Genomic DNA, 20,041 nt, shown 5'->3' on the forward strand with positions numbered 1-20,041 from the left:
GACAATGACAATGACAATGACAATGACAATGACAATGACAATGACAATGACAATGACAATGACAATGACAATGACAATGACAATGACAATGACAATGACAATGACAATGACAATGACAATGACAATGACAATGACAATGACAATGACAATGACAATGACAATGACAATGACAATGACAATGACAATGACAATGACAATGACAATGACAATGACAATGACAATGACAATGACAATGACAATGACAATGACAATGACAATGACAATGACAATGACAATGACAATGACAATGACAATGACAATGACAATGACAATGACAATGACAATGACAATGACAATGACAATGACAATGACAATGACAATGACAATGACAATGACAATGACAATGACAATGACAATGACAATGACAATGACAATGACAATGACAATGACAATGACAATGACAATGACAATGACAATGACAATGACAATGACAATGACAATGACAATGACAATGACAATGACAATGACAATGACAATGACAATGACAATGACAATGACAATGACAATGACAATGACAATGACAATGACAATGACAATGACAATGACAATGACAATGACAATGACAATGACAATGACAATGACAATGACAATGACAATGACAATGACAATGACAATGACAATGACAATGACAATGACAATGACAATGACAATGACAATGACAATGACAATGACAATGACAATGACAATGACAATGACAATGACAATGACAATGACAATGACAATGACAATGACAATGACAATGACAATGACAATGACAATGACAATGACAATGACAATGACAATGACAATGACAATGACAATGACAATGACAATGACAATTGTAACAGTATTGGACACAATTAATGTTATTATTTCTTAAAATTTTGCAAAGGCTTTCAAAGGCTTTTGTTTAAACAGAATGTCAAAAGGATGGCCAAATGCACTTCAGCACCTCATCAAAATAGAATTATCGCCCACAGTTATTAATTTAAATTTTGACAAGTATTGACACCCATTTCAATTATGAAAACAATTTTCGAGTAACAATATTATGTATAATGCAGAATAGCCCTCGCATGTGATGTGCCATAAAAGCTTCACATAACATTCCATCAGCCATAAGGCTACACACACATAAATTGACACCCTGAGACTATGAAAATGGATATGTTGTGATATAAATGTCCAATTAAATTTTGTGTTTGACAAGTAGCAAAATACCCAGCTGATAGGCATCGCTCCTTCAGAGCGTAAATCTACATAAAACTCATTATTGACAAAAATGAAAGCAATTAAATTCCCTCGCAAACAGCTGTTTTATTTTTGAATGTTGTCGGTATGGCAGACGATATGATGATATTACATCAAAACCAACAACAATAATAATAAAAGCAAAAACATTAAGTAAATCTACAAAGCTCTTGAAAAAAACAAATTAAATATTAACCAAATTTTAAAAGACTAAAACAATGTTTTATACACAAAAAATTCAAAAATATAAAATAAAATGAAACAAAACAAAACAAATAAATTAAAACAAAGTGACAGTTGACAGATGCGGCTTCGTAATGAAATTATTTTCATTTAATTTTAATTTAAAGTGTATATGGGTACGTTTATATTTATATGTACATAGTACATATGTGCCTCATGTGCGTGTATATTGTCGAGGCCTAAAATTACTTTCACTGATGTGAGTTCAGTATTTTTCATCAATTGAACTACTTAACGGAGTGCTAATTGATTAAATTTTAAAATTGATCATGAGCACATATCACACAATGTTACAAATGCCACTAGGAGCACTATAATAGGTCCGTCCGTCGTCGTTGCCATCATCGTTATCGTCGGCGATAGCCGGTCGTTTGGTCAGTCGGTTCCGTGGTTCTGGTTATGGTTCTGGTTCAGATGTCCAGATGTTCGATAGCTTGATAAATACTCGGGTTTTTAATTTCAAACCAACAAAAAAAACATTAAATATAACTCACTTCAACTATAAAAGACACGCATATTTACAGAAATGCATATAAAAAGGCGGATATTTGTTTGTTATAGCAGAAATAATATTAAAGGATTTTCAACTCGAATTGCTTTGCATTCGTTTATAATTCAGTGCAATTAATGTATGAATATGAAGGGAATTCTCAAATAAAATTATGATTTTTTTTAATCTTTTCGAAACTTTTGGGTTAGTTGAAGTGATGGGAAAAATAATATAAACTTTGAAAAAACTATAGCTAGCATTCTCAGCTATCATCTACGTGACATATTTGTTCAGCAAGATGGAAACAAATCATGTCACACTATGAAGGAACTTTAAGTAGTTTGATTCAAATACACGGAGATGATAGTTAAGGATTGTGATGAAACGACTATTATTTTTTGCTTGTTTTTTCACCCTCTGAAGGTTATCTATTTTTTTAAATGAAATGAAAAATATGTGCTGTGGACTAAATTCGGACTTTAAGCATCGAAAAGATGTCTTTTGTCGAAGAGGACGTGCCAATTATTGAAGAAACATGCAAGATAATGAACCGAAGCACTGAAATTTTGGCGCCCTGTGGCAGCAATTTTGTTTTTGTGACATCTGTCATATCTTTTAATGAGAAAAAAGGGTTCGTAAACGCAAACGTTGCGTTTTTAAACTGGCGCCATTTTGTTTTGGTGACATGTCAAATTTAATAAATATATACGCGTACAGTTTCCTTTTAGATAAAAACTCAGATCTTTTTTCCACGTTATTAGGGTTTATGCGATATATTGGCATCTTATGTCTCATACCTCGTTTTTGCCATCTACATTCAGCACTAAACCATTTGTTTTATTGATGGTCCATCGGTTTCAATTCTTAGTCAGCTAGAACTATATGCACAATACTTTGTGAAAATCGTTGTGAAATTGACTGATTTGAATAGTTTCCTTGGAACACCTGAAAGCAAGGGCGACTTTAGACTTTTATTCAAGAGGGTTCAAACACTTCACCACTTAAAAATGTTCTTTTATGTTCTGTAAATAGGCTAACAAAATTTAAATCAAAGAATGTTTTATAACACTGTTGTGTAGGAGAGTATAGTCTCAAGCGTCTCCAGCCAGCTCGGTCCCTAGCTAGCTGTCTCCAGTTTCGCACGCCAAGTTGGTTGAGGTCCTCTCCCACCTGGGTGCGCCACCTGAGTCGCGGTCTTCCTCTCCTGCGCCGTCCCTCTGGATTGGATTCGAAGACCTTCCGGGCTGGGGCGTTGATGTCCATCCGCTCTACATGACCTAACCATCTAAGCCGTTGGACTTTAATTCTGCTACCTAGGTCAGTGTCGCTGTACAGCCCGTACAGTTCGTCGTTATATCTTCTCCTCCATTCTCCATCTATGCGTACGGGACCAAAAATCACCCGAAGAATTTTTCTCTCGAAGCATCCTAAGACGCTCTCATCTTTCTTTGACAAGGTCTAGGCCTCAGCGCCATAAATGAGAACCGGGATGATGAGTGTCTTATAGATGGTGATTTTACATGCTCGAGAGAGGACTTTACTTCTCAATTGCCTTCTAAGTCCAAATAAGCAGCGATTTGCAAGAGTTATTCTTCGTTTGATTTCAGCGCTGGTGTCGTTGTCTGCATTAATAGCGGTGCCTAGGTAGACAAAGTCCTTAACTACCTCAAAGTTATAGCTGTCCATGGTGACGTTTTGTCCAAGACGTCGTCGTTCAGTGTCCTTTTTTGATGACAGCATATACTTGGTCTTGCCTTCATTGACCACTAAACCCATCTTCTTCGCTTCCGTCGCAATGCTCAAAAACGCTCCACTGACATCACGCTTTGATCGTCTAATTATGTCAATATCATCTGCGTATCCGAGTAATTGGATGGACCTTTGGAAGATTGTGCCTCTAGTGTTGACGGTTGAGTTTTGCACAATTCTTTCCAGAACGATGTTGAAGAAGTCGCATGACAGTGCATTGCCTTGTCTAAAACCTTTTTTGACATCAAATGCATCGGTAAGATCTTTTCCGACCTTTATAGAGCAGCGTGCATTCTCCATCGTCATTCTGCACAAACGGATAAGTTTGACAGGGATGCCAAAAACTAGACATTGCTCGGTAGAGCTCTTCCCTATAGATGCTGTCATACGCGGCTTTAAAATCGATAAAGAGATGGTGGGTATCGATTAGAAGCTCCTGGGTTTTTTCCAAGATCTGCCGTAGTGTGAATATTTGGTCGATAGTGGACTTTCCTGGTCTGAAGCCACACTGATAAGGACCAATCAGGTTGTTGACGAATGGCTTCAGACGTTCAAATAATACAGCAGAAAGGATCTTATACGCAATGTTAAGGAGACTGATGCCTCTATAGTTGGCGCAGTTTAGAGGGTCTCCTTACTTATGTATCATGCAAACTATGCTGAGATTCCACTCATCGGGCATGCTTTCTTCCGACCATATTTTGCAGATGAGTTGGTGCATGCTCCGTACCAAGTCATCGCCTGCTGCTTTGAATAGTTCGGCAGCGATGCCGTCAGCTCCAGCAGCTTTGTTTGGCTTAAGTTTAGATATAGCTATCTTCACTTCGTCAAGGTCGGGTAGGCGGAATTGTTGATCTGCGTCGCCGAGCTTGAGTGGTTCTATCTCCCTTACAGCGGAATTCGATTCGTCATCGCCGTTATATAATTTGGAGAAGTGATCTTTCCATATTCTTAGCATCGACTGTGGTTCTACTACGATGTTCCCCTGATCGTCTTGACAGGCTTCGGTTCGTGGCTGGTACCCTTGGGAGGTTTTTTTTGTACCTTTTGGTAAAATTTACGAACCTCATTCCTGTTGTGACATCCCTCTATCTCCTCGATCGCGTGCTTCTCATGCTCTCTTTTTTTTCCGTCTAAGAAGCCGGTGGTCCTCTCTCCCCTTCTGCTTGTAGAGCTCGCGAGCAGCTCTAGTCCTTTTGTGCCGCGCTGTTTTGTATGCCTCTTGTTTCACTGCGTGAGCTTGCCGGCATTCGTCGTCAAACCAGGGGTTTCGCTGTGGTGGCCGTGTGAAACCTAGCACTTCAGAGGCGGCATCTCTGATGGCTGCAAGGCAATGTTGCCACTGGTTTTCAATGCTTAATGCAGGAAGCATAGGACTCCTTAGGAGGTTATTAGAGACTCGATGGGAAAAGGACATGGCAGTCTCCTGCGATTGTAGCCGTCTAACGTCGAATATTCTCACAGTACTTCCGTGTTTTGGCTTGGATCGGGATATCCGTAGCCGTACATTGGTTACAACGAGGTAGTGGTCCGAGTCAATGCTGGCCTCTCGGAATATTCGGATATCCTGGATACTGGAGAAGTGTCGTGCGTCGATCGCAATGTAATCAATCAATTGATTGATCAGGAGATTTCCATGTCCCCTTGTGGATATTAAGATGCGTGAACTGCGTACTAGCTACCAGAACGTCTCGCCCCGCAGAGAAATCGATCAGCCTGAATCCGTTGTCGGAGGTAGTGTCGTGCAGGCTGTATCTCCCGATTATGCCACCAAAGATGTCTTCTCTTCCTAGCTTGGCATTAAAATCTCCTAAGACAATTTTAATGTCATAGCCAGGGCACTGCTCATATGTCTTGTCCAAGAGCTCGAACAATATGTCTTTGGTGTCTTCATCTTTCTCCTCTGTTGGGTCATGCGCGCATATTAGGCTTATGTTGGCGAATTTAGCCTTGATGCGGATTGTCGTGATGGGCTCGTTCACACTGTTGAAACTCAAGACTTTTTGCCTGAGCCTAGTTCCAACAACAAATCCAAATAGACGCTGTCTTTGTTCTCGGTAGCAGTCGCCGTAGTAGATATCGCAGTCTTTTAGTTTGCGTTTGCCCGGTCCATCCCATCGCACTTCTTGGATGGCTGTAATATCTGCCTTGCAGCAGTTTAGGGCTTCCGCTTATTGTTCGGCTGCACGTGGTCTGTTAAGGGACCTAACATTCCACGTACATATCTGAAGTTCGTTGTCCTTATTTCGTTTGCGTGGGTTGTCAACAGTGAATCCCCGTATCCGAGGCTTGTTGTTGCTTCGAAACTATGATGTTTTTACGTGGCCAGGAAGTCACCCCGACGACGGCACAACCCCCAACCTGGAGGACCAGATCCTTAGTATAACTCCAAGGAAGGGGAGCCGGATAAACCGCTCCTTACATGCCTGGGCTCCGAATATGTCGAAGAAGCCTTATAAGGTTTTCACTAAGTAGTTCGACCTTACTGGAACTGTAGACGCCACCGTTGATTCTATCTCGAGAATTCGTCCGCTGCCGCCTGGATAAGGAGAGGTGCCTTAGTGGAAGCACCTCTCCCCCCTCTCTCGTTTGCTGCCCCCAACAACTTTCCACTGGGGTTGGAACCCATTCTCCAGTAGAGGTACTAGGCACCCGATGTTCACCGCGGGGAGGTGAGAGTAGGAGTTGATAGAAAGAGGTGGGTTTTGAGAAAAACCTGTGGACGCTTGTGTCCTCTTGAATGCACATGTCTACCATTTCTAAATGTCTACGTTTTCTAAATATGCCATATTTAAAAGCTAAAACACAATAATTAAGAGGATTTTTGTTGCTTTCACTCAGGAATGTCAAAAATAAAATATTCTTTTTTTGTAACCATTTCTATATTTACCAGCTGGTTTAAACTGGTCCATATTCCCTCTGCATGGGGAGAAGTTAAAGTTGTTTTATACCCAAAGCAGATTAATGCTTGCAAGTCAATTCTAAAGATCTACGACCTATAAGCCTATCATTATTCCTTCTTAAGACCGTCTGTCTTCGTCTCAACATGCCAACTGTAAAGGTAAATCGGTGGAAACAGCGTTACTCACCTTAGTAAGCACCATCGAATATTCCCTTCATTATGGAGAGTTCACTATGGTTGCTTTCCTTGATATTGAAAGTGATATTAACAACATGGACACATCTGCAATCACATCTGCACTAACATCTCTAAAAGAAGAGAGTTCGCTTGGGGAGTTAATTTATTTAATGATGACTAGCAAAATAATTAACTTGAAACTGGGCAACTCTTCTGGTAGACGATTCGTTAGTAGAGGGACACCGCAAGGTGGTGTTCTATCCCCTCACCTCTGAATCCAAGTGGTAAATGATATCCCAACTAGTCTGGATGCGGAAGGTTTCAGAGTGATCGCCTATGCTGACGACGCGACGTTCCTATAGCAGTTTCAGTAAAGCATCTTAACACCTTAAAAGAACTTTTACAAAATGACTTAGACAGGCTAATATTTTAGACTGATGACAGACTAATACTTCAGACTGGTCCGTGTGGATTTAGAGGAGATACAAAATTCCTTTTGTCAACCCTGCCTATATTAAAGGAATCCAACTAAATTCTCAGACGAGGCTAAATACCTTGGTCTTGTCTTAGATAAAAAAACTAAATTGGTATCGCAACATACAGGAAAGAGTCAAAAAAAACTACTGAAGCTCTCTTTTCTTGCAAACAAGCTATTGGTAATAAATGGCTATACACATCGGTAATCAGACCGATTTTGATGATCGGTGTTATAGTATGGTGGACTCCTTTAGAGAAAGCTATAAACCGCGACAAATTAAATAAAGTCCAACGTTCAGCTTGCCTATGTATAAAGGGATCGCACGACCCCATCTGCGCTACTGGACACCTTACTCTACCCAACACCTCTTGATATATTTAATAAACAGCTGAAAGCCCTGCTATTGGCATCAAAGCTTCGTCGCAGTGCACTAACAACAACATTTGCCACTTCATAATTCTTAATTATTTAGAATCAATTCCAAAGCACAGAGATAGACTACACCATCCCCCAACTACGATTCCACAGAAACTTCCAGATTTCTATACCTCCCAGATTTTTCTGGGAGGATAGGACATTCATTTAAGATGAGTCAATCCATTTTTATACAGATGGTTCAAAAACAAAAGAAGGGGTCGTTCTAGGTGTGTACTCTGAACGAATGAAATCAAGTCTCTCATTCCGCCTTCCGAATCATTGAAACGTGTTCCAGGCGGAATTTTTGGCGATAACTGGCGATAAAAGAAGTCTAGTCCTGGCTTAAAAAAAACGTGATATCAACATCTGATATCTGTATTTTCTCAGATAGTCAGCTATAAAATCTCTGGACTCTCTTTACAAACCCTATAACAGTCCATTAGTGTCGATCATCTCTTATGGAGATGGCACAACAATAAAATATTCACCTTTGCTGGATGCCGGGTTCATTCCAAGTAACTTAAAGGCAGATGAACTCACCAGGAACGGTACAGTGCAGCCCATCTTACCACGTTTGGCAAATGCTACTATACCAATCGCTACTTGTAAACTGTTGCTAATGCAAGACGCTGTGAGGAGGGCAGGCACCAGGTGGAACAACATCACAACGTGTCGGGTCACAAAAAAACATCCGCCCAACACTAGATTCAAAGCCTTCAAGGTGCTTGCTAACTAACCAGAACGCTTATGAGCTCGATAACAGGTGTCATAACCGCACACTGTCTAATAGGAAAGCACTCCACGCGGCAAGGTGTTTTCTCAAATTACTTGCAGAAGCTGGGCGAGGAAGAGGAGGGAACAGTTCTTCACCTTCTCTGTATACATGTCCTGAATATAGAACCTAAATATTTGCTCTTTTTCTTAGAAACAAATTTTATGAAAATAATATAAAGCACTACTAAAATTAAAATTCTAAATTGAGTGGATCAAACTTTTTTGTTGTTTTTGACAGCAAACTAAAATTTCGTTAAATTACTAACAAATCTATAAATGAAATCTTTAATTATGCATCTTAACTGTATAAGCTTTTTGGCTCATATGACTCCTCGTAAAAACTCCTTTGAAAATAAAAAAAATATCTTCCAGGGTAAATTCATGAAATTAATTAAATAGCTTTCAAGTCCATCTTTGTACTCCTAGCTGTACAATTTTGTCCAAATAATTTCGGAATTTTTTTCTACAAACTTGGAAATTTAAACAATATTTCTGAAATTTTTAATTGTTCCTATAAAATACTTTTTTTTTAGTTTTACTTTTTCTGGGCACTCGTCACTTACATAGGTACACTTTAAGTTAAAACTCATTCCATATCCTGATGATGTTCTACTTGGTTATATTTAATATACTTTCCGTGATATAGTTTCTCTTGAATTGTGTGACCTTTAATGAATGTATAAACATCACATTAATTTATCAATGAGATTACTTATACAAACATACATCTACCCTAACCATCTTTCACTCTTCCTCCCTATTAAATAGAAAGGAAGTGGTGCGCGCCTACTAAAGGCTTTGATGGTTCAGAACTTTGATAATAATCAAAGTTACTGGCTCTATACCCAGTGCTTTCCGTACCGCTATATATTTATTTATGTGTGTGTCTATGGGTATAACTGTAAATAACCTAATTTCCTCTTGAGAATATTATCTTCATAAGTGTGTCAATCAATCACAGTTGTAAAGGACTCAGTCTTACTTGCTGTCTCAGACTTAAGCATGTTTGTTCATTATAGATATGTGTGTTTAATTCCATTTAATATTGTGACTAAATACTTCCACTAAAATGCGAGACAAGTATAAAAATGACCCCATTAATGACTTTATTCGTATTTCGTCTGGCGATGCGATAGCGGCTGTTATAGAGTTGATTAGACCTTATTTTGATGCGAATGGTAGTAAGTAAGGTATATAAGATGTGAGTAACTAGAAATTGCACGAGCCGAGCATAAATCCAGCACAAGCTGTCACAGGCTAGAGATAGATAAGATTTCAATTAAATTTAATTGGTAGTAAGTATTCCACTCTCAATTTTTCGTTTTCAACTTTTTTGCTTCTATTTTTTATCCTCTTCAACGATAATAGTAAGGAGCAAGGATTGTAAAGAGATGCTTATGGTATATCTGATCCTTGAAGGGAAATTATGTATTTTAATTACTTTTAGTCACTAATTAATGAAGATAGTGGTAAAGGTTGATTACAAAACGGGTGTTATTTTTAGATTTGTGATTTTTAATTTGGCAATACTTTTCTAGTAGTTGGTATTTTTGACAGCTATCACTTGATTTATGCTAAGTTTTGTTTTTTACTTTATAATAAATTGATAGTATCCAGGGCATGATGCCTATGCCTCTGGCGAGGAATTGACAAATTCTCCAAGAGTAACTATTGTCATGAAAAGTTCTTTTCCAAATAAGCCGTTCGGGTTCGGCTTAAAACTGTAGGTTCCCTCTATTCCATTCCTCGCACTCAGGAATGATTAAAAGTTGTAAGTCACTAAGCCCTAGTTCTCAACGGACTGTTGCGCCACATAATTTATTTATAATAAATTGACTAACTCTTGGACAACGTTTTGAAATCGTGCAAATTTATTTCTAAATTAATGATTCAACCAATGCGTCCAATAATTAATCGACATTGTTGCATAGCAGAGTTGGTAATTCCAAGTTTATTTAAGTTTAAAATGCTTTTCCGAATGATTTCATCCGCCATCACTCTTAACAATTTCACTTGTGCCCATCCACTTTTTGGAAGTCTTTGTGAGATGATCTTTTCTTGCGGGCTTTCATTATCCAACTTGTTCTTGAATTGAAACTGAACAACAATCAAGCTGGTCGCACTGTTCGTAATTAGACCTAAAACGAAATGGAACACCGATTACGAGTTTGACAAGAAAAGATTGTTCAGCAATGAAGATTTGGGTTGTTACGACACTGCCGTTACACACCCAAGACGTCATTATCACTGTTTGGAATGCTCTATGAGCAGAAATAATCACTGGTTCACATTTCTTCAAAACTAAGGCCATAATTTTACAGTCAGAAGGTTGCGCTAAAGAGCCATGATAATTAACTTTTCGAGCCTAAATTGCACGATGTTGATTTAGACGATCTTTGGTTCCAATAAGGCAGCTGCGCCACATGTCATACAGCCAACGAAAAAGTCATTTATTGAAGCAAAAATCACATGTCCAAAAAACACTGGTTATGTGCAAATTATATTTTTATAATATTAACAAGAAAGTCTTCTAACCAAGAGTCAAACTTGACGAGTTCTAGAATCTGTGTAGGGTCAATTATTCTCATAAGATCTTTCTCAGATAAGTCCTGAAATCAAAGGGCGCTTGACAATGTTACCAACCCACACCCATCCTTAATCTCATTCCTTCGGAACGGTGCTGTCTGACTCCTAACCTGTTCTATCCTTTTCTGCTTTCCCAATTTATACGACCCGTGCCCATGATGAGCCTGGCTGAGAGGTAAACCTCTACAGATTTTAACAACTCATTTCAGTGCCGGAAAAACTGTAAGCTTACCACCCCTAAATCGAGTAAAACTAACCATTTTAACCCTTTTAGCAGGGGAGGGAATGTGCGAAAACTACCCATAGACGCATCTTCTCAGATAGTCAAGCTGAAGTCATCAAACAAATTTGAACTTTATCTCAATAAATTCACCAACAGCTCAAAACTCCTGATCGTTTCTTTTGAAGATGGCCGAGTAGTTCGAAATTTACCTTATAGCTTTTTTGGTTGCAGGGTCATAGAGACATTCCAAGAAATTGCAAATCTTACGAAATTGCAAAAAATGGAACAACTTTACCTTGACTTGTTAAAAACCATGATACTGTAAAGAAGGCACACCGCAGACGGTCTAATACAACCACTTGTCGGCCAACTAAACTATTTTCGCCAATTCTTGATGCTTAACTCTCTAAGCAACTCATTACGGTAAGTAGATTGCACATTGCAGGTGAAACATCCATTTGGCGGCACGTAGTAAGCACATTTCTGAGAAAGTACCTACATCAAATGTACAACTTTTCCGAAAATTGAAGTGGGGAGTTAGACCGCTTATAATACATTGCACCTACGCCTACGGCTCGCAGATCTAAAATATTGTTTCGACAGACGTGTAGGTGGCCGCATTTGGACACTACGTGCTGGCAGACGAAAGTTTCTGTTATCACCATTACCAAGACTACCTTAAACTTTACTATCAAGCGGTTTCCTTTCACGCCAAAAATTAGCTCTCGGTCTGCTCGGACTAGCTTCTTAAATTTGATCGGTTCCTGGTGAAGTGACTTGACGAAATTCAGGGTACTATTATTTTTATTAGGATTAAGTATCAGGCGTAGTATCTGCCCTAGGTAGACGGGCTACATGAGCAGTTTAGGGCTTATGAGAACAGTTTAAGATTTTTGTAATGAACATTAAAAGTACGAAATTGGACTTTTAAACATATTAAGGCAATAATTTTATGTTAAGTAATTTCAATGTTCTATTTTCTATATTCTTCAGGAAATGTTGAACAAAATTGTATGTCTCCGATATTTCTTTCTGCAAGAAGAAGAAAAGGCTGTCCCCTTAAGTAAAATTTTCGATGACATGCATATAACCATAAATGTGCGAATTTGTTTGTAAATTTTACTGAAAATGATATTGTGATGCAAATGTAGCCATGACAGCTACTTTCATTTTTCTGAAATAAACACCCATTGATTAAAAATAATACTCTTCTTGTATTAATATCAACAGATTTTTCCTAGAAGATGCTTCCTTCTAGGAAAAATCTGCTGAAGATTTAGTTTTTCAATGAAAACTTAATTCTCTTCATAGAATATCTACCTTTTGTAAACCTATCTACAAATGTAGTACGTATCTTCGTACTCAGATTTTTTGAAAGAAAAGCTCATGGATACCTAAAATATACAACAAAAAGACTTGCAGCAATTTTTCTTGTTTTCAAAAAAGTATCTACATACGTTTTTTATATGTAATATAAATCTTGTCGCCTTTGAAATATCTTCCTTCGATTATATCCATCGCATTTTGTGATGATATTGATTTCATTTTAACATCAAGATAGTTAAGCAAGGACTTTGGCACATACTACAAAACCCACCTTCATTGTCTCACAATATGTTTTCCATTCATTCCACCCCCTAGTACGGTGATGTTGAAAATGTCACATCTTTTTCAACTTTAAAAAATAAAATTTTAAACAACATTTATTTACTTCTAATCCGGCTGTCCCGTTCGGGTTCGTTTATACAAATCTGATTCTCAACTGCATTGCAAAATTTCTTTGCCACAACTGCATCCCATTATCCAGTGAAAGCTATAAAATTTGTTGCGAATCCCCGATGGTTCCTTGTTCCATGTTCTCTCTGCTGCATATACCGAATATTGTGTTTTTCCAATCCTTTTGCCACACTGCAAGCAAACTAAGGATAAACATTAATCATCAAGAACTCCTTCGGCTCTTCGGACCATCCACATCAGCAACTTACTTATTTCTGCTCGAACATTTGAACGAAAATTCCATTTCTCGAGAAACGGAAGCCGTTATCGTCATTGTTGTTGTATGTAGCACCACATTATAAAATCTCCTTTCAGCTCTATACAAACACACATCTACCTCACACACTGATTCATCCCTCCCATCAAGAAGGACTCTGGGCTTCTGCTTCTCATGTTTCTGGATGCTGTAAAATTTAGTAGAGCTCTAATATTTTCTTTTGTATTTTATGTTGTTTGGTGTTATAAAAAAAATATCTATAAACTGATCTCTGTTTCGGTTTTTTATTTTGTTTTCTTTTTACGATTGAGTGGGAAGATAAAATCCTATAGTTCGACAGCAAGGACCTCTTACGCTAGACGTGGTGGCCTTTCATAGTCGACTTTCAACGTTTGGTGGCCAGATTTGAGACGACTGGTTCAGTAAACAATCATCCAACACCCGTTCGTTCAAGGAACGCAAGATCGACCGAGAAAGTGTACAGCAGAACCCGCGGCAGTCTATTTTTCGCCGTGCAAAAGACCTCGGCTTTTCGCAGACTTCAACTTGGTGAATTTTGCGTCGGGGCCCTCACAAGATCAAACTGGAATTGAACCTTTAGAAATGAAACATACATTCATTGTCTTTTTATTTACACTTATTCAAATAGATACAATACGTGGGGCAATCTACTTTTTGACTTAAATACAAGACTTACCCTACAAATAATCGTGACAATCTTTCAACATTAGAAATTAACTTAACTAAAAGAACTTTGCTCAGATCACTTACCAGTTGAATTAGGGGTTTGTGCGTCACCGTTTTTTCAATTAAAGGGAATTTTTGATTTCAAAAACGTCAATTGGAATCTTTATAAACGCAATTTAAACAACAAAATTCAATCAATGCCAAACTTTATTTCTGAGAAAGTAATTGAAAATGGCAAAACTCTGTTCATGAAAGTGTCAATGAAGTTGTACTAAAAATAACTTTACGTTGTGAATGCTCAAATAAGTTGCCTTCGCGAATAGTTCGCTTAATTAAGATACGAAATTGTAGTGTACGAACAATGATGAGAGTAAGAGATTGTGACTTGCTTTCTGAGGTTCAAGTTCTTACTTCACTAATAAAAGAGTTGATTAACACTCACAGAAATAGTTCTTGGAACCAAAAACACTATGCAAGTAAACCGTTCAAGAATATTACAATAATCATTAAAAAAAGCAAACTAATATGCCTGCTTTCAGAAGTGACAACACTATTAAAGTATCGTTTTTAGAAAAAGCGGATGCTTTAGCCAATGCTCCTTATTCCAGTCATTCGAACCTAAATAACTCAAAAAGGTTATTATCAGTTAGAAACTATGGTTGATGAATCTCTTCTGTCTATAGAAAATAGCATTATTGAACAAAGGAATGATTTTATTCCCAAAAAAGAATTTCGTGATGATGCCAGAAAATAGGTGGGATTCGATGACAGTCCAACGCACTAACCATCATGCCACGGGTATTACAGCAATTATTTAATAGTTGTTTAAAAATTAGTAATTTTCCTTCAACATGGAAAAAGCAAACATTATTCCTTTATTAAAACCAGGCAAACTTGCTTGCGAGCCCACTCATTATCGACCAATAAGCTTACGAGTACTAAGGTCACTCAGCAAATGCTTTGAATAATTGATTAAATCTAAAATGTTAATCCAAATAAATCAAAATAACCTACTGCTTCCTCAACAGTTGGCTTTATAGCTTTTCACAATACTGTTCAACAAATTAACAGAACAACCCAATATGTTAAAAATAACTTAGCTCTGGAAAAAGTACCGGTTTGGTACTTTTAGATATTCAAAAGGCATTTGATTCCGTCTGGCATAAAGGACCCATACATAAATTAAAAAAATTAAATTTTCCTGTATACATAACAAAAATTGTAAAGTCCTTCATTTTCGAGAGACAGTTTCAAGTTTCTGTGAACAATGAACTTTCTGATTTATTTCATATAAATGAAGGCGTACCTCAAGAGTATGTTCTTGGGCCAATTTTATACATACTATATACATCCGAAGTTCCGAATTTATGATATTGTGAAAAGGGTATTTTTGCCAATGACACTTGCATTTACGTATCAGATTCATTTGGTTCCGTTATTGAAACCAAGCTGCAATAATGATTGGAAAATAAATATAAATGGTGATAAGATTAAGGCTATATTTTTCACGAGGTAAAGAAAGTCTTGTCGATGGTAAAATAAAATGAACTTTAAAAATAAAAACACTTTATCCTTTCATAAATCGAAGATCCAAACTAAGTATTGAAAATAAAATACTTACTTATATTTAAAACCATATTTTAAACAATTATGTTTTATTGTTCTCTAAACACCACAAGGTGGTGTTCTGTCCCCTCTCCTGTGAAACATAGTGGTAAACGAACTTCTAATATCCCTTGAGAGTGAAGTCTACAGAGTGGTTGCGTATGCCGATGATGTTGCTATCCCCGTCACAGGGGAACATCCTAATAAACTGAGAGACCAACGCACTGCATGTCTCTGCATAAGCGGGGCATTAAAACCACACCCTCAGCAACGTTGGACACTCTCCTCCATCTGACATCTAGTACAGCTCATCTCAATGGACCAACAACAATGTGGGGCACTCCATCATTTTGAACCTCTTTGGTTCTATACCAAAGTACATAGACTACACTATTTCAAAACCCCAATTTGGAAAAAAATTCAAGTTATCCATTCCATCCAGAGATGAATGGGAAGACAACTCCTGGATGACAAATGCATCCATTTTTATACATATGGATCCAAGACAAATGAGGGAGTAAGTAGTGGTGTGTACTCAGAAAAGCTTAATCAAGCATCTTATTCCGCCTCCCTAATCATTGTAGCGTCTTCCAAGCGGAAATTTTAGCGATCAAAGAGGTTCTCCCCTGGCTAAGAGAAAACGTGATATCAACTCCTGATGTCTGCATCCTCTCTGACACCCAGGCTGCTATCAAATCTCTTGACGGCGTCTCAACCAAATCTCAGACGGCCCTCGATTGTCGATCGTCTCTTATGGCGATGGCGCAGCAATTTAATATTCACCTCTGTTGGGTGCCGGGTCACAGAGACATCACAGTAAAACAATCTCTCACCTCCTCTGCACTTGCCCTGCTTTTCACTTAGACCCAAACTTAATCTGTGAGAATACTCTTTTGATAATCCCAGTGAACTAGCTAAAAGTAAAATGAATGTATCTTGCAAATGATTTCTTGAGAAAAACTACCATCTCTACCTTCGTTCCCATCTTAATTTAAGGATATTTACTATGTAATCATTGATGAAGGTTTTTACCATTATATTTGATTACGTTCTTTCAAATTATTATTTTTTTTTTCAAACATATTATTGACATCAGTAAGGTATCAAAACCATGTCTATGTAAATTGTGCAATTGCCATTTTGTGAGAAATGATAAATTAACGCTAATAATAAAATTATAATGGAATTGCCTATAAACTTAAACCTTATCTATCTATAAATTGATTGATTCTATCAATCTATCAATCTATCTGTAACCAAATTAGGTTGCTTGTAAATTTTTACAAAAAAATAAAAATGCTTTCAAATAGATATTCAAATTCTTTATACGTTTTTTCTTTCATTATTCTATTTACAGAGAGTGTGAAGCGAGCGAAAAAGGATACCATCACCTATCTATAAAAATCGAAAAATTCGATTTGAATTTGAGTTTTGAGAAGAAAAAAGAAAAAAACTTTCATTACAAAAAAGCATCAGCAGCAAAACCCGCATATCATTTCAAATCAACCTGCACCACTGCCATTTGGGATTTTTATTTTATTTCTCAGCACATCAGTCAAAACTGTTAACACGTAAGTCTATTTGATTGTATTAGACCTTTATTTATTTTGTTTTTCTTGTTAAATTGTTGCCCTTGTTGTTGTTGTTATTGGTAAATTGTATCCTATTAAAGTCCCTTGAAATGTTAATAGAAAATAAAAAAAGGATCTTCTTCGAATTTCCACCCAATTTGATTGATTCAAAGATGTTTACCTTGAAGTATAAAAGTTGTATATTTTTGGCACGTAATTTCTTTAAGGGAGGAGAATAGATCAATGATTCTTTATAATCATCATGAGTATCCATCATGAAAGAAAAAGGATTGTTGCATCCCTTCAAATAATAAAATGCCTATATACTATTGAAGGGGCTTATAAAATTGAATTAGAATTGTTATTATTCAAATTCATAGTAAAATTTAAGCATTCTCAAGTTATAAAATGTAAAATTTGTATAACCCTTTAAAAACCTAATTTGATATCTCACCACCTGCAAAAAATAAGGCAGGTATCTAATAAATAACTGTTCAAATAGGAAATCAAGATTGGCATGATAAAAAGATGATTGAATTTTTATTGAATTTATCGTTGTAAGAGTGTAACTCTCTTTTTTGACAGCTTCTGTCAGATTTGAATATGATTTTTTTGACATGACAGATTTATTTATTTTTCAAGAACCCCCCAAAAGGTTTTGTATTGCACCATTCCTTAGAGACCTTTTAAAATATTCTTTTAGATCAAAACAAACAAAAATATAAGCAAATGTTTCTCCTATAAGTTTTAGTTGTGAGTGGAAAGGTTTTTCAGTAAGAGATTTTATTTTTTGTAGAATTAACAATTCACCAATGTATGGTTGTAAAGGGTTTTTAAATAGGTACTTAAGAACTTTTCCAACAATAAAAGCCAAATCATTTGAGATATTTCAAAAACTTTATGTACGACTACAAGCACAATTAAACAATGTACAAATGCGGCTCGACTTGGTTCATATAGCCACTGTGGTCACCTTTTCAGCGATAGATATGTTAGCCCCAAACGGCCGCTTTCTAAAGTAGAATGTTGGCTCTGAGCTTTTGTACCTGTAGCGTGATGGTTAGTGGGTTTGGCCTTCATGTTCATGCAAGGGGTCTTGGGTTCAATCCCTGCATGTGCCACCTAACTTTTTTCACTGGCACTGCCTCTTGCGAGGAATTGACAAATCCACCAAGATTAATTCTTGCCATGAAAAAGTGCTTTCTTAAATTAGCCGTTCCATCCCTGACAACATTACTCGCACACAGGAATGGTTGAGAGTTGTAAGTCACTAGCCCCTGGTCCTTCATGGGCTGTTGCGCCACCTTATTTATTTATTTGTATTTATTGGCTCTGAGCTGTTACACCGAGTTCTGCATTTTGGCATAAACTAGTGTCTTAACTTAACCATTAAACAAAAGTAGTCTAGAGGTGTTAAGTCACACGAACTGGCCCATGTCTTGAGATAAAAAGCTCATCAATTTAATCTTCTATAAATCAATTGTTAGCTGTGCTGTGAGACTTGTTGCACTATCCTTTTAAAACTATTACCGTCCAAGTCCATATATTCTATTAAGGGCGAAAAATAAACTGTGACGCGATAACGCACAAAACTTTTTTTTTGATAAAGTTGTGATTCATAAAGCAAATAAAGCGTATTTTACTTATTGATTTACCATCGAGCTTTGTCTTTTCAAGATGCAAATTGAAAACATACATAAATATATATACATACATACATATATATTTCAACCCCTCAAAATTGTTGCACTAGTAAACTATTACCACCCGAGATGGTGCTTCTCAACACCCAACGCTACTGGAATTATTCTATTTTTGTCAAGTTTTTCAGCCTGTTTAAAACCAAGCTTACGAATACTTCCGCAAACCCTAATAGGAGTCTCCTTTCAAATGCAGCATTCCTTCAAAGAAACATTAAAATTGTATATTTTGTAGTTTGACTTCGATAGACTGCTTTTTTGATGCTTTGGTTCTTACTGTGTTTGTTCTATCGTCTCGAAATTAGCGACATAAAAGCTAATTAAACTTTTTTTTTGTCTGGATTACTATTTTCAATTAACTCGAGTATGTCTCTAGTCCTTACCAATGTAGCTTTAAACTCACGATGATATTCTTTTTAACAACAAAAGTTATTTCTTTTATACTTTTTTAAGACGTTTCGTGTAAAGAAAAAGTTCTTCTTTGGTGCAAATAAAATTGAGCATCTTAGACTTTGCGGTGGTACTTTTGACACTTGATGGCTTTGATGGTAGAAGAGCATCCATCCATCTATTCTTTGTTGTTTTTAAAGTGTGCGGGTTATTCGAATATACCTACTTAAAAAGCCTCACAATAAAAAGTCTAAGGTTGTCAGATAACACGATATTAGGGACCACTTCACACCGCCTCTCGACGCGTTTGGTGCGAGATAACCATGTCATGCATATCAATTTGGTCCTGGTCTGATTGACAGGTAACTATCCTCTTGAAACATTATATCTTTGGTGTCCATATCATTCAATTCGCAGGTCACAAGAAATTGGTGATCATCGACCTAAAGCGATTGCATTTGCGGGTGATAACCTGGTCAGCATCATTTTGGAAGAAGTACGGTCCAAAATTTACACCAAACAGTAACTTCATTTAGATGCATTAGTACCCCGTGAATCTCTTCCCATAATCCACCTAAATTCTTAAAATGTTTCGATCAAAATGATGTCAACTTCCAACTGCTCTAAAATCCAATTAGCGAACACACGAGGCACCGTATGGTCGTATAATTTCATCTCCTGGGTTAGTTTGATTTTGTATGGGTTGTAGTCTGCGACAGGCCATATTCTTCTTGAAGACGCAGAATTGACTGCCTCCAATTCTGCTCGAAAGCGTTTTAGGCAGATC

At 37.1% G+C, this 20,041-nt stretch overlaps 1 protein-coding gene across 2 annotated transcripts in view; it reads left to right on the forward strand.

Annotated features, from left to right (window-relative positions):
• Positions 1–20,041, forward strand: part of LOC129942321 (furin-like protease 1) — a 705,779-nt gene that overhangs the window by 409,177 nt on the left and 276,561 nt on the right. For both annotated transcript variants that reach the window (XM_056051194.1, XM_056051193.1), the window contains exon 2: positions 16,951–17,164. The gene's annotated coding sequence lies outside the window, so the exon portion shown is untranslated. The remainder of the gene's footprint in view (positions 1–16,950; positions 17,165–20,041) is intronic.

The sequence above is a fragment of the Eupeodes corollae genome, chromosome 1 (assembly GCF_945859685.1).
Source record: "Eupeodes corollae chromosome 1, idEupCoro1.1, whole genome shotgun sequence".
Classification (NCBI taxonomy): domain Eukaryota; kingdom Metazoa; phylum Arthropoda; class Insecta; order Diptera; family Syrphidae; genus Eupeodes; species Eupeodes corollae.